General features: G+C 35.6%; 1 protein-coding gene across 28 annotated transcripts in view; it reads right to left on the reverse strand.

The window, feature by feature from the left end:
* The window catches only part of NRXN1 (neurexin 1), a 1,166,360-nt gene that overhangs the window by 360,628 nt on the left and 792,484 nt on the right, over positions 1 to 13,248 (reverse strand). The window lies entirely within an intron of this gene.

Below are 13,248 nucleotides of genomic sequence, written 5' to 3' on the forward strand. Positions count from 1 at the left end.
CTCTCCTCTTTGCCCTTCTTCCCTGAAATGGGTCATAAAAAGACCCAGTGAAAGTTCCCCTCCCTGTATCAGGGCGAAGGAAGATTATTTAATCACCAGAGGTAATTTAAAGACTTCAATATTCCATCTGTAGAGAGGAAAAACCCAGTTCTTCCCTAATGTGGGTCTTCATCCCTGTAAGTTTTCTTCTTTACGATTCACATAAAACATTGCGTTTCTGGTCACCAAACATGAGGAGGATTTTCCCCACACCAAGCTGTTCTCTGCAGCACCAGCTGCGTGTCCTATAATGTAATTCAATTCTGACATTATATAGCCAAACAAAACATCAGTCCCTCAAGACTGCCCCATCCCTCCCATGTCAAATGCTAGTCGCAAGCTCAGCTTGTCATCTGTGCTTCTGACCAACTGGTTATAAAATGAGATGTTCCCTCAACCTCCTCCTCAGGTTCTATTAATTTGCTAGAGGGTCTCACAGAACTCAGGAAAATACTTTGCTTGATAGTCTATTAACATAGTATGGATGAACATCCAGATGGAAGAGATACACAGGGCAAGGTATATGGGAAGAGTCCAGAGTTTCCATGCCCTCTCTAGGCAGACTACTCACCAGGACCTCCACATTTTCACCAACCTAGAAGTTTTTGGAACCTGAACTCTTGGGTTTTTATGGAGGCTTCCTCCCACAGACATCATTGATCATGAACTCCATTTGCAGTCCTTCTCCTTTCTCAGGAGAACGAGGGAGGAGAAGATAGAAAATTCTGTTTCTAATCATGATTTATGAATTATGATTAGAAATCATCACTTATTTTTTGTGACCAGCCCTCCTCCGGGAGTCATCCAGGAGCCCATCCAGAAATGTCTCATTAGAACAAAAAACATACCTATCACCTAGGAAATTACAAGGGTTTTAGGAGTTTGATGTCAGGAATTGAATGTTCCAATGTTTTTATCATTTATGAAATTACAAGCATTTTAGGACCTATGTGCTAAGAACCAGGGGCAGAGACCAATATATATTTGCTATTATCTCTTACCACAGAAGGGGATTTGGGGGCTTAGAAATTTTATTTGCCTGTCTACATGGGACTCTAAGCAAGATTCAGTGAAAGAAAAATTAATAATTGTTTTCATTCCTCTCTTTCATCCTAACATTCTAGTGGCCACTCAAAAAGGACTATTTTTTTAATGATGCAGTATAACGAAGGAATATTTAAGGGGGGGTTATTTCCATAAAATTCTATTCTCTTTCTTCAGTCTTACTTTACGTGGTGCTTTCTCTCTAAACCATCAAGGTGTTAAAATATATTAGGACAAGTTGAAACCAAATGAGAACGAGTGATACATTTTAACAAGTTTTTTTAGGTCATGGTCTTACAAACACCACTCAAATTATATTTTGCTGTCACATGGAGAAATTTCAACATATTTATAGGCCAGTAGAGAAAGCTATTCACAGGCGTTACATTTATTTTATTAGAATTATTTAAATGACAATTTGGCATTGCAAAAAAATAAAAATAAAAACCTGGATGTTCTGGTGAAAGATGGTAGAATGATCATACTTTCCCCCCATTTTAAATTCCCAACCAATTGTTCTTTTTAAAGAAAAGAAGAGGGGTGCCTGGGTGGCTCAGTGGGTTAAGCCGCTGCCTTCAGCTCAGGTCATGATCTCAGGGTCCTGGGATCGAGTCCCACATCGGGCTCTCTGCTCAGCAGGGAGCCTGCTTCCCTGTCTCTCTCTCTGCCTGCCTCTCTATCTACTTGTGATCTCTCTCTGTCAAATAAATAAATAAAATCTTTAAAAAAAAAAAAAAGAAAAGAAGAATGGGGCCAGGGAGATCTCAATAAAAGTAGGAAGCAACCAACCTATGAAGATGTGCTTCCATTTGCCCTGAAAATTAGACCTAGTTAAAGGACAAAGCTACTAGGCCCGAGGCAGCTCCATGGGTAATGGACAGTGCAGTCTGAACTCCTCAGAGTTAAGTCACATAACCCCAGGCACCAAAGTTGTCAGAGGAGGAAAGCTGGTTATCAGGAAAAACCGCAGAGGAATTACTGAACTGGGGAGGCCTGTCTGAATCAGGAAACACACAGGTTCATCCTTTTGCATAAAACGATTACAAGTTCAACAATGTGAGAGTGAAAAGTAGATAATAAAATCTTACTCTCTGGTCAGCTGACGTGAAGTAAATAATATCACTGCAGGTAAGCCCTGTGACATCAGCAGTTCACTGTGAACCTGCTGAACAACCACTCCTGGGAGGAGAGACAGCCACAGGGACAGGTGTGCTGATAAAGACAGGTAATGAGACAAGAGATGAGAAGGAAGCTGACTGCCTCCTCAGTCCTGCCTCCCTGAGATTCCCCCAAAACTTGGCCCTAGAAACAACATTACCCAGTGAAAAACTAGAGATAGAAAAAGGCAGTACCTCATTATGACCAAAAAAAAAAAAAAAAAAAAAAAAAGGAAATGAAGAATAAACACCAGGAAAAAAAAATCCTGCACAATTTAGTTAAAAACTATGGACACTCAATCTCCATGAACTCAAAAGAAAATATGGATTCTCTGAAACAGGAGCTAAAAGAAAAGATGAAAGAAATAAAAATAGGCTAGAAGAGAGCAGGGAAGAAAAAGAAGAGCAAATAAAACTATGACAGAAACCAAATCTTCTTTAGCAGTTAACTCTTCATTTAGAATGAGGAATCAATGGAACCTAAAGGTGATATTCCTCAAATAAAGGGAATGGCCATGGTTTCTGCAAAAGTTACTAGACAAAATAAGCACTGATTCTTTAAACACCAAGAATATCATCACTCCACTTGTTCTGTGCCTTTAGAGGTCTTAAATAATTGAAAGTGAAGCTACTGGGCAACACGGTGATCTTTTACGATGAACTACCAAATTTAGATGTCAGAGTGATGGCTGGAGAAAAATCCAGCTCTGTGGGAGTGAACTAAGTCAAAATTTAAGAGCAGGCTTTGATGTAACTGACTTCCTCTTCGTATGTTAACTCAGCATAGAAGTGTAACATGTGTTACAGAATTGATGCCAAATTGCTAAGAAGCTTTTGTATGTTTTGTATGACAAGGTACTGACCATGGTTTCTACAAAATAGGCTGAGAGAGAAAAAAAAAATTCTTTAAACACCAAAAAGATCATCACTCCATTTGTTCTGTTCCTTTAGAAGTCTTAAATAATTGGAAGTGAAACTACTGGACAACAATGTTTTCTTTTACGATGAACTAACAAATTTAGATGTCAGACTGACAGGTGAAGAAAATTGCCTGAATGGAAAATAAATGAACAGCCACAAAGTAAACTAAGTCTACTTGCCTAAGCCTTGTGTTATTAACTAGAAGGATGATTACTGCAGCAAGAAGCTATAGCTTATAAAAATTCTATGAAAATCAATAAAGATTTGCAGACCGTAACTTCAACAAAGATTTGATTTGTCAAATATTCGCCTAACTTGCTTTATTTAGCACATGCACTGGATTTCTAAAAATACCAAAGATAAATATTCATATTGACCATCCAAATGCAGTATTTTTTAAAATGGTTATCAATATCCAAAATTTCAGACTGAAGATATTACTGTGTATGGCTGGCGGTCCCTAAGAATAGTATTCAGAACATTAATGTCTCTGCCTTGACCTTTATGCAAAGGGTTGGTTTCCTCACCTGAATTTTCCCTTTCCTTTATATGTTAACACTTTATTATGCTAATTAATTATTTATTCACTGAGTCCCATCTAATTGATTTATATGTCTAATTGTTACCCCATCCTGGTGAAAATCACTCCTTAAGTTTAGGTAAACTATGGAGTCCTTGTTTTTTTCTTTTTAAAAACTGCTTTAAACTTAAAAGAAAACTGGATAATCTTAACCTCCTGGATTTGGGATAGCTAGTTATCACAGGAATGTATTAAATATTACAAATGAATTTGCTGTGCAACTAGTTGTGTCAAAGGCCATGTCTGTTTAATGTGCCCCCCACACCGCAGAATGAACCACTCAAACCCCTTTATTTCGTGATTACACTGATGATCCTATTAGAGCTCAGTACTACCTTGCAAAAAACCAAAAAGCTGTAATTTTACTGGCCAGCTTTGGAAGCCTAAATGGCAAAATGGAAATATTTAAAGTAAAACGACCCATGTACTCAAGCAGCGCTTGCTCAACAAAGAAAGGGGAAGACACTCAAAAACAGCACAAAGAAAAAAATTCCCCAATGCCTCTACTGACTTTAAGGAGAGGGTATATGTCAGCAGCTCAATTTTTATAGCCCGGTAAGACAATCCTTCATCTTATGAAAAACACAGAGCTGGCTTTTTTAAGTACATAAATAAGTAAATAAATCAGCCTAACACTTGTATTCGGAATATACATGTAACCAAGGAATCGTGTGAAAACGAAGACTGCTCTTAGGAGTTCTGACTTGCCCCCAACTGGAAAAAGATCTGGAGTAGAAGACTCTGTTTTGATGCTTTCTGGCTTTCTGAACAGCATAGGAAGCTCATATTGTTTGGCCAATAAGTGCCCAAAAAGGCTCTGAGGTTTTTTGTTTTTGTTTTCCTTTTTTAAGTGAGGAGCTTATAAAAATGCAGTGTTCAGGCCGTATTTGTTTTACACACTAAGATCAAAAGAGAAGTTAACAAATATACTTTATCTTGGAAAGATATCCTCATGATGGACCAGAGCTGGGCTGCATTGTAGCTCACCCACCAAAACACAAAGTGCCTTTGTCACAGTGCTGTGTTTCCTGCTTACACAACTCCAAAATATAGATTTTTGGGTGGAGGTTCCAGGCGATGCTTCCATCTTTGTTTTTCTTTACATTTTTGATGCAACCCTCAATTTGATCCGTGTCTTTCTGTACAACCTACCATTATTAGAAATATTTATTTAACACACTGTTAGGGAAAATGAAAATGAAATCATCATGAGCTGGGTGGCAGTTAAAATATTCGCATTTTGGGAGGCGGCCTCTAAACAACAGAAATTTATTTCTCAGGCACTGGTTATTCTGTGGAATCTGTCACATGGCTCAAAATATCAAATAGTATTATTTGCATCCTACACAGCAACCACGGATAGTGCCTCCTGTAACAAAACTGTCTTAACGGACCATTTATAATTGGAGAGAAACAACTTAAATTGGTACCAAAGGATCAGAGGGGGTCACTACATTTTGTGCATAAAAGCTCTATAGGGCTTTGTATTTACATTTAATAGAGAGCAGCCTACTAAAGTATGATGGCATTTATTTACCATGTCAGAAAAAATTCTATAAAAGCGTCAAAACTGAGAGATGACAATGCAACCCTACGGAGCAAAAGGCCACTTTGTGTTCGACAGTACAGCATAGAGTGGCATTCAATAAGCGTGCTGGGGAGTATGACCAGACTAAGATAAGCGGTATCACCAAGACTTCCTGGAATAACTCTAGGAAGAACTTATTTAAAAACAAAAGAACTTAATGATAGCTCATCAGGCTGACGGATCATTAAAAGAATCTAGAAGTAGTATTTTAGTTACAAAGTATACTCTTGAAATAATAATTCCTAAAATTAAGAATGTCACGCTTATCCAATTATGCCACAAGCCATTTATTCACCCTTATTACCAAGTTCAAGTTTCTCTGCCCTGATTTTTCGCTTCAAGATTTAAAAGAATATGTGTTCAAAGAAATGGCCTGACATCTGTCACGTCATTTGTCAGTGGCTATCAGCTAACATGTTCCTATTCCCTGGGAACCGCTCTTTGAATCATTGGCCTGTCCAAAATAGAAATAATGGTGATGGTATAACTGCTTGTACCTTATCCACCAAATGACCCATCTGCCATCAAATGACACAGCCATCTATAAAAATAGCTGAAGATATTGGGCATCATCAGATTTATAATAATATGGATGTTAACATTTTATGTTTAATGAGAAAATGAATCCAAACTAAATAATAACAGTTTAAAAGCTAGGAAATATATCCATACGATGTGCATCTTAATAATGAGCACTCAACATAACATGCCTGCAAAATTTTTTGACTGTGGTAGAGAAATATTCAAAACTACAACTATTCAAAGAAATAGGCAAGTATTCAAGATATTAGATACTCTTATTATTAATAATAAAAATGTACTCCTGGTTCTTGCCCTAAGGAAGGAAGTGAAAGGTCACCTTCTACAAATCAAGAGCATTTGATCTCCTTTTCCACTCAATGTTAAACTCTTTTTGCTGTGTGCCCCAGGACCATAATGGCTATGAAGAATTATTGTTGGTTGGGTAAGTTATTAAAAGACCGTGATTCATTAATTACAAGAATCACATATGAAACAATTCTGATGAAGCTTTTTAAGTAAATCAAACTGAAAATGTGTTCTGCTATTTTATAAAAAATAGTCACAATGCCTTAAATAGTAATTGTTCATAGAGTACTTTGAAAGATAAAATATTTGCTTTATAGTCAGTATTATTGACAATGTAGCAAGTAGCTTCTTTAAATTAGTAAAGATAATAGAATATTAAGTGATTTGTAAATTACAAGAGAAAACAGAAAAGTTAAAGTGAGCATAGGCTGAAAACCTTATCTCAAGAGATTAATTTTAAAATATCTTAAAATGGCAGTTACACTAAGCCACTTACTTTTAACTTTAAATGTTAATTTATCTTGGAAATTTAATTCAAGTTTCCTCCTGGTTAAAAATAAAATCATTATACAGAAAAGCTAAGCTTACAAAGCAGATATATTAGAAGCCAGTTATTCAAATTACAAATGTATTATTACTTTAAAAAATGATTCTTAATACAATTGCTTTAAATCAATAAGTTTTCAAGTTGTAAATCTCCTGAGATCTTCTGACACTGCCACTTATCAAAAGCATATTAATCACATGGCCATGTGGCATGAATCATGATGAACCTTAGCCTTTGGGAGTCCAACAGGCTGGAGTTGAAAGCACAGTTCTGCTCTGCTTGGCCATGTAATCTCAAGCTGCATTTAACATGGTGGAACCTCAGTCTCCTTGTCTATAAAATGGGAATAATAACTATCTCCCCTGAAGATTATGAGGATCACCTATGACAATTATGGTATATGGTTAATAAGTGGTGACTGCTTTGTTAATAATAAATCACAGACAATACCATAATTCAAACTCTTCAAGGCCCATCATTAGTAGTTTGGGATCCCTAACTCGTTATTCTTCTAAATCAAAAGAGGACATAAGATGCTCTTCAGAGCCTTTCCTCAGAAAAGACTATTGATCAGGAAGAGGTTTTTCCGTGTGTTTAGTTGTTGTTTTTCTTTTTGTTTGTTTATTTTTGTTTTTAAGTACTGGAGAGTTAGAATACATTTGAACAATAAGTCTGAGTTAAAACTATGTATTTGAGGGCCATGTGAAAGAGGGGCCAAGTAAATTGCATCTTTCTTATTTTAATTAAAAATCTAAATTGTAGGGGCACTTGGGTGGCTCAGTCAGTTGAGCACAGGACTCTTGGTTTCACCTCAGGTCATGATCTCCAGGGTCCTGAAGTTGAGTTCCCACTTCAAGTTCTAAGCTGAGGGGAAAGCGGGGACTGGAAGTCTGCTTGACTTTTTCTCTCCTTCCCTTTGCCCCTCCCCCAACTTGTGTGCTCACATGCACTCTCTCTCTCTATATAAAATAAATAAATCATTTTTTAAAAATCCAAATTGATAAAACAACATCAAAATCTTGTTTCTGTTTCTTATGCCAGGAACATGTATCTGCTACAGAGACCCTTGGTGAGTGAAAATGACAGTCTGTTTAACTTTAAACTCTATATTCTTATAATTAAAGCAAAGTTATTTTTTTTAATGGGGCTATGAAGGATTAAATGAAAGAAAACAAAGGAAAGTATCTAATGAATTGATAAGTATCATATAAATATTGGTCCCTGCCTTAAGGAAGGAAGTGAAGAGGTCCTCTTCTATAGACCAAGATCTTAAAGGTAAACGGTTTCCAATTAACCTAGGAATTTATATATGTAAGAACCAAAAAAGTGAGACCTACTCATCGTGATGAGCACTGAGTCATGTGTACAACTGTTGAATCACTATCTTGCACACATGAAATTAAATAACATTGTAAATTAACTGTACTGGAATTTAAAAAATAATTTTTAAAAAATTAAAAAATAAAATAAAGCACCTCCCCAAGAAAACATAAAGAACAAAAATTTCTTCTTAAAAACATTTGTTTTAATTAAATTAAAAATAATAAAAGTGATCCGATTGTCTCTAATTCATTACGTGGTACACTCCTTTAGAACCTGGACTTGCACCGTGGTCTACAACTTTCGGTGTTCAAATCATAAAGCAAAAGTAGTTTCTGTCAGCAGAATAAAACCCAAATTATTTCTCAAACATCACTAAAATAAACATGTCAATTAAGCAAGAGTTTTAAATTCTGTTTGGCCTAAACAAAAATATGCATCAATATTGAGAAATCGATTCCCCTTTTATCATAAAAGTATTTACCTAAAGCAAAGTTCCATTTCATACCTGAGGTATGAAGCATTGATACATTTAATCAAAATGTTTTTGAGGTATTATTTTTTTTAGTTTTATGATCTTCCCCGTCTGTGTTTTATACCCACATTTTTGGAACATTAAGTAAGAAGCAGTAGCAAAAGATGTAAGACAGGAAAAGCCTATGCCATAAAGAGCTGTTATACCACACAAAAGATTCTGAAATTTGGGACTTAGGTGATGGGAATCCACTAAATAGTTTTAAGCCAAGGAGAGAAATAGCTATATCTAATTTTAGGCAGGTCACTCAGGTGGCAATGCACGGTAGTTTTTAGGTCATTCATCACATATGATTCAAAGTTTGGACTAAATGGTATAATTTGGGCCATATTGTTTACTTTCTATTTTTATATTGTTATCTCCTTTCATAAGATGAAGCCAGATGAGTTCTTTAAAAATATGAATTAATTCTAAGAAAAATCCAAGTTTAACAATTCTTCCACTGTTTGCTGACTAATTGGAGTGATAAAATTAATTCTGAGTAGGTGAGACCAACAGAGAGATACATGGTTTAGGTGTCATTAATTTATCTATTAACAACATTATCAACCCTAAACTCAGTTTGAAGACAAAGAGTAACCAAATCAACAGCTTATTTGGCTTAATTTAAGCAGGAAAGACATCTTTCACCACAGATTCTTGTTTAAACTCTGAGTCGTGGATAATTTATCTCTAACAGAATAATATAAAACTAACCTATCACTTTTTTTTTTTTTTGAGAACTATAAGCCATGTGAAGCAACAGGCAAACAGTGTGGGCCTTCCTCACTGTTGCTCCAACAGCCTCCTGGGCTGCCTAGCACACAGGAAAGGTGGAATGAATAAAAATCAGAAAGAATTGTCAAATGAGATAATGAATGTGAAATCCAACCACAGACTGTGAAGTAGGATACAAGGGTTAGTTATTGCTGTTGTTTTTGTTTTGTCTATTCTATAAACAATCTCTAATTTCTCTTAAATACCCAATTTTTAGGATACTCTAAAAAGAAAATGTTTTTCTTCAAGAAAATAAAAGCAACTATCCCTCAAGATCCATTTAAGTATTTTGATGGAAATGCTTAGGGAATGAACAAGGGTCTCCAAACTTTAGCCTGTTGATAATCTCAAACATCTTTCTTGTTAAAAACACAAAACGCACTTGCCAAAATCAATCAATAGCTTCCTTTTCTAGTATAGAATTTAAGACTTTAATTTGTACAAGGAAGCTGAATTTAACATTGGATGTCCTTTGTGAAGCCTGAAGAATGCACCATCTTTACTTAATAATTTGCCACTTACTCCTTAAATGGAAGGATACCTGGTGTCCTATATATGTGTGATCATTTTTCTCTCGTTTCTCCCCTTTCTACTACACATAACTGCTATAAATTTGAGTCTAGAACTAGAGCTTATGATTTAATGTATGCTCTCCTTTGTAATAGTTTCTGTCCAAATACCTCAACAGACATCACCAGTGGCCCCAAGAAACCATGCCTGTCTTCTTAGTCTCATCAGAAGGCTTATTGTCTCCAAGGTTGGATTTGGACTAGTCTAGGCAAATGCCTTAATCTCTCCCTCCTTCCACCCCTCTTGTTCTACTTCTGATCAGAATAAGTTTTTTAAGACAAATGCTCTCCACCCTTTCCTCCCCACACCAAAAAAAAAAACAAAACAAAACAAAAAAAAAACCATAAGGGATGCACTACAAGTGGTATTTTGAGCTGCTCTGATGCTGAAGTTTCACTGCATATGCAAAACTGAGAGAGTGTTTTCCCTTGGAAATCACAGTGATCATTTGATATAAGACTGATGCAGCAACCTTTGAGAATTCACAGCTATTGATGAAGGATAATAACATTTCAGTTTCTTAAGAGTTCTTTCTTCCAATGCCTCAAGGCCTATGCCTATGCTGTACCATTAGCTTGGACTTTCTTACCCAAGTTTTCTTCCCTCTTTGCCGAATGAGCTCCTACTTGCCCAGCATATCACAGTTTAAAGGACACTTCTCTATGGAAGCTTTGCTGCACCCCCTCCCCCCAATGAGTTCAGAATCTCCTATCACGTAAGTTTATATCATCCTAAGTTCTTCATCTTGGACACCTAAGATGTTTTTTTTTTTTTTTAAAGATTTTATTTATTTATTTGACAGAGAGAGATCACAAGTAGGCAAAGAGGCAGGCAGAGAGAGAGGAGGAAGCAGGCTCCCAGAGAGCCTGATGCGGGGCTCGATTCCAGGACCCTGAGATCATGACCTGAGCCAAAGGCAGCGGCTTAACCCACTGAGCCACCCAGGCACCTCCCCTAAGATGGTTTTTAAGCTGCTATGTATTTTGAATTTTTTTTTTAATAATGACTGTCTCCCACAATGGGTAAACGCCCATAAGATCCAAGACTATCGTTTGTTCTCCATCATATCCCCAGCACCTAGGAGAGAGCCCACCACAGAGTACACTATAGTCAGTCATTGCTTTCTCTCCACTCATTTCTTAGCCACAAACAGAATTCTAGCTCCTGCAGCACCTAACATACCTCCTTCCACTCAACATAGGAAAACCTGCAGGATGAGGCAAGAGATTGTTGATTAATATAATATTTGGTACTTTAAAACCAAGTGAAAGATATTTTTATTTTTAAAAACACAGAAGGTAATAATTTAGAAGTTTCAATATGCAAAAAAAATCTTCAGAAATAATTTCATTTTATGAAATATTTCTATCAATTTGGTGTTCATTTTACTCACATCCACTCACTAGGGCACTATATATTTTTAAGTCTTTCCCTTACCGGAAGACCATATAAAAAGATTTCCAAAAATAATCACATAGCTCACCTTTCAGTAAACAAAAGCAACTGAAGATCTGAAGATCTTGAAAAAACAGCAATGCAGGATAAAATGAAAAACTCTGAACTTGCAACTGTTATGAAAAGTAACATGGAAAATTTTAACCAAAAGCTACCTAAGCAATGGTCTATCTCCAGTAAAAAACAAAACAAAACAAAACAAAAAAAAACTAACCAGTGATCTAGTAATGGAAGGAATCAACCAGTCAATATAGAATACCCTAATGTATAAATGTGCCATAAATACTATCCAAAGGGGTAGAAGATGAACTGGTAAGACCACAAGCACCAGCCATACAATCAAACTGAAGAACACAAAGCCAAAAAAAACTAGAAAAATATTCTTACATCCTATTGTTATCTCTGTGAATACATTACAAATTTCTGAGGAAATGTGACTGCTGTATAATTGAAAAGATACTTCAAAGAGTTCCTATAAATATATATGAATTCACATTATCTTAGAAGAAGTATTAAGATAAAATTAGAGTCTGAAATTCAGTGTTCTCCTGATAATTGGGAAATTATTTTTAGCCCCTAAGAAATAGTGTGGCATTTTGTCATAATCTCACTGCTGTTGCTGCTTCTGCTTCTACCTCTTCTTAACATCATCATCATCATCATTGTACATTAATTTACATTGATTTTGGCATTTAAGTGCAAAGGATTGAGGAACAGAACTCCCTATGTTTTAATGAAGTTACTTTTCAATTTATAATGTTCTAAAAATCATGATCACCAATATGTATAGGCTTATCAACTACTTTGCCTTATCATTTCATTGAGATAGAACCTCACTACTTTTTAAAGAACAATTATATAAAACCAAATAAAAATAATGCAGGTTACTGGATTATTTGGTACCCACATATTTTGTACACTTGTGTCCCACATTTAATATCATTCCTACACTTTCCTGAATTGAAAATTAATCAGATAACGTCTTTCTTTAAATTCTACATTCTTCCCCCAACATGATAGTGAATGTATATTTAATCTTTCACTATGGTTTTTAATGTCTTCAGTATCAGTCAAGTATGGAAGATATTATGGGGGAAGGGAACTAACAACAGGTAATTGTTATTGCTGTCTTCCAGAAGGGTGTTTACATAATTTTTATTTTAGATGTTAACCAGTACTTGAAGGAATGTTTTCTTCTTGACACTGCTCAGAGCTCACATCGTCTGAATATTATTAATAATATTAATATTATTAATATTATTAAGACTTATTTGCCTAAGATAGGATCTGCAACAGAGGGAAGATGACTAACTATAGCATGTCTCAAGATAAGTTTGCTTTCTACTCTCTGACTGTAGGGTGCAGTCTTCTTTGGGGCACAGATGGATTATAATGAAATGGTCTAATCTCTGTTTCCAAATGTTACCATTCTTATAGTCTACCACATGGTAGATAAAACTACATTTTAAACAAATGAAAACAAGAGCTAGCTGCTGATTAGAAGATTCATTTTCCCATAAGTTACAGCTTGTTTTATTCATTTAAGAAGCAGTATTAAAGTATTATTTCATATGTATTACATCTTTTCCTTTGATGATCCACAAGTATTTCTAGACTATTATTTCCTGATACATTGATCTGTAAAGGATGTTATAAAAGAATGGGCACTAAGGTGTTCTCTTGGAGTAAGGACCCTGAACTGGTTGAGGGTGGGGTGCAGACACAACAAAGAGGGAGGTGGTACCTGAAATAAAAGTATGTATGTAAAGGTACATAACTTAAATATGTGTTTGAAGATTTACTTAATGTCCGGTCCAAACAAAAATTTAAAGAAATCTTTGTCTTGGATGTTTAAACAGTACGTAATTATGTTGCATCATATCAATAAACTTTTCATCAAACAAACGC

This window comes from Mustela putorius, unplaced genomic scaffold (assembly GCF_011764305.1).
Source record: "Mustela putorius furo isolate JIRA1106 unplaced genomic scaffold, ASM1176430v1.1 tig00000224_pilon_pilon_pilon, whole genome shotgun sequence".
NCBI lineage: Eukaryota > Metazoa > Chordata > Mammalia > Carnivora > Mustelidae > Mustela > Mustela putorius.